At 44.8% G+C, this 3,478-nt stretch overlaps 1 pseudogene; it reads left to right on the top strand.

Moving 5' to 3' along the window:
• Positions 1–3,478, top strand: part of LOC111977997 (protein tweety homolog 2-like) — a 115,901-nt pseudogene that overhangs the window by 96,214 nt on the left and 16,209 nt on the right.

The raw sequence follows: 3,478 nt of genomic DNA, 5'->3' as shown, positions 1-3,478 counted from the left end.
GATCTGTCATCTATGATTTATCTTTGCAACCAACCTTAGTCACATGCAATGTTCTGTCAGGGATTAATGAAACGAATGATGATGATGATTGTTTCTATCTTTGGCCGCATCTGAATGCATGTGATTCCTCTGTTCTATCTTGGAGCATTAGATGCATGTGAGATTCTGCTGTTTCTATTTGGAGCATTCTGAATGCATGTGAGATTCCTTGTTTCTATTCTTGGAGCACTCGTGATGCAATGTGATTCTATGTCTTCCTGATCCGTTGGAAGCATCTGAACATGCGATGCTCGTTCGTCTGTTTCTATCTTATGGAGCATCTGAAATGCATGTGAATCTATGTTTCTATCTTGGAGCATCTGAATGCATGTTGCTTCTCTGTTTTCTATCTTGGAGGCGTCTGGAGCTGGATTGTCATGTTTCTATTGACTCTGCATGGACTATGTTTCTTATCTTGGAGCATCTGAAGATGTCCGTTCTACTTGATCGATGATATCTATGGTTTCTATCTTGGCCACGAAGCATGTGATCTATGTACACTGGACATTGATGCTGTGATTCTCTGTTTCGTGAGGTGCTGTGGGAGCTTTTGTGTTATGGTGACGCCATGTGAGAGAGAGTGCTCTCGTTTCTCATTCATGTGTGGAGCGCAACATGACTGGATTGACTATGTATAGAACAAGCCTATGTTTGCTAGATCGTTGGAGGTCATCCCTGAATGCCATGTGATTCCTCTGTTTCTTATCTTGGAGCAATCTGGGATGCATGGTGAATCTATGTTTCCTATCTTGGAGCATCTGAATGCATGTGAATCTATGTTTCTATCGGGGCTTAGAAAATATAGTCTGTAAGCTGTGTGATGTAATTCTTTTCTATTCTAGGGCTGACGCTATCCTGATTCTGAATGCGAATAATGGATATGCAGGTACATATGTGTTCCTATCTTGAAAGCAATCCTGAAGTGCTTTGTTGAACGTTCGCTTGAATTTTTGCCCTTGATGCCTATACGCCCACACGCGTCTTCTTGAGGGCATTTCCTCCTGTGGAAAAGACACATCCTAGGTAGTAATGGCATATGTATAATCTCTGCTGTCTTATCAATAACAATACCAGGACGATGGATATTTAACATTCAATTCGAACCACTAGATGCTCACGCTCGAGCTTAACGACACGCCCTAAGGCTCAGTCCGTGTTCCCGCTTACCGCACTCATTTTAACTTCAGTACCAGTTTGCTGATACCACCCGCCGCCGCCGCCCCTGATTTGACTCTGGGGCCTGTGGATCATGGAATGGTTGTTCCCGCCCCTCCGTTTTGAGCTTGGGGCTGATGCGTCAGTGATAAGTGCATATGTGATAATAAGCAGACTTAGGTGTTAAGCTGTGTGCAGCCAACACAGACACGGAAGCATTCCCTCATGCTAATATCTTGGATCACGTTATTTATTCTTAGACTTGTTAGTTGAGACTTAATAGCTGGGATTTGACTTTAGCACACACACAGCCCACATACCAGCGATCACAGCATTCACAACAGCACACACAGCACACACACACACAGCACGCACACCGACACACACCAGCATCAACACACTTAGCCAACACCCACCATTACTAACCACACTCAACACACACACCAACGACAACCACCACACACACAACTAGCACACACACACACACACCACACAACACACAACCAACACACACACAGCAACACACACACACACACTGTATCCTGGCCTAAAAAGCACAAGGCCTGGTATGATTAGAGGTAAACTGAGGTCAGAATGTTTGGAACAAATCACAGGGTGCTCTGTGGCGTACCACTTCCTGCTTCTACACCAATCTCACCTCTTGTTTTGTCCAAGATGGTCGTATAAATTCCTGCATTGATGATGAATATGTAACGTGTCAGAGTAGGAGTGCTGATCTAGGATCAGCCTTTTAGTGTCTACTCTATTACTGTGTGCCTGGGAGCTAACATTCTCACGTCTGACAATGGCAAGATAGATAATTACTAATGTACATTAACAATTAGGCTGCTAGGGTTACTACTGTCAACACAGGGATTAGCCACCATTAACCTTGTGTGGGTGGGTGTGGGTGGATGGTGACTGCCAGAATAATCATCCAGGACCATAATAAAGGACAGGTGTGGTGCTTACCAATAAACTAACAGTAACTGGTAGTCACTACGGTGTGACAGAGATTGCATTATATTAAGAGGAAGCTGTGATCTCATTAGAAAGCTGTATCCTGGCTGCATGGTGTGGCCCAGTTAAATGAGCTGTGTGTGTGTTGCTGTTGTTGGGATATTGTTCTGATGCTTTAATGAAGGGAGACTGCTGCCATTTGAAGGGAAAAAAACACTGACATTTGCAAGATGGCTGCAGCTTCACGGCTTCATGCCGGTGCACATAATAAATTAACGCATAATGAATTCCTTCACAAGAAGAATTATAGTTGGAGCAGAGCAGCCGTTATGAAGGACACACACACACACACAAAAATAGTTTTCATGGAACAATGTACTCACAAACAGAGGCTCATTAGTTGAACCTGTACGTATTCTTATTAAACCCAGGAGTTATTTAGTATTCAAGGAACAGTTTGTTTGTGCGTGTGTGGGTGGCGTGCATACATGTGTTTGATAGTCTACTTTGACATTAGTTTAGCCTCTTCTTCTTGTTTTCAGAGCACAAGTGACTTCTGTGTGACCCCAGACAAGTTCATCATGAACCAGACCAAGGACCTYATCAGTTCTGGTGAGTTAAAGACAAATTATGCTGTTAATGTCACTTTGATGAAGCTGTAATTTCAAGATGATTTAAACCCACCTCTGGCTGTAATCACATTCTAGTTAAAGAGATGTTATTGCTGAGTCTTTCTGACTTGTTGTTGGTGTCTCCTGTTCTCTACAGAGATAGTGCATTACTACCTGTACTGCAGCCAGGCCCTCCCCAACCCATTCCAGCAGGTACTCTCATAAGCACCACCACCGGTTCAATAATACCTGCTTTGACCTCTGTCTCGCTTGTTACTTTCCTTTCTTTTTCCCCTCCTCCCCTCCCTCCCTCCCTCCTCCCTCCCTCCCCTCCTTCCCCCTTCCTCCCTCGCTCGTCTCTCTCGTGGTTCAGTAAGGTCTCCAAGCTTTCTCAGGAGGAGAGGAGGAGTTTTTTAGGTCAGGGTGTCATGGCAGTGAGGAGCGTGGGAATGTGTCTTTCTCGTCTCCAGCCTTCAGCTAGCTCCATAACCAGTGGCTTCAGCTCCTATTATGGCTGTGCTTGTAGACATGCCCTTAGGATCAATACACTGTGCTTGTAGAGCATGATGCCCCTAAGGATCAATGGATACGCAGTAACAGAGTGCAGGTAGCGTGACCCAGCTCTGATACCAACTCAGTCAGAACACACACATGAGCACAGAGATCGCTACTGAGACCCACACAACGCCACACAAAGACACACCACACCCTCG

This window comes from Salvelinus sp. IW2-2015, linkage group LG18 (assembly GCF_002910315.2).
Source record: "Salvelinus sp. IW2-2015 linkage group LG18, ASM291031v2, whole genome shotgun sequence".
NCBI lineage: Eukaryota > Metazoa > Chordata > Actinopteri > Salmoniformes > Salmonidae > Salvelinus > Salvelinus sp. IW2-2015.
This window is presented reverse-complemented; position numbering and strand designations above follow the sequence as displayed.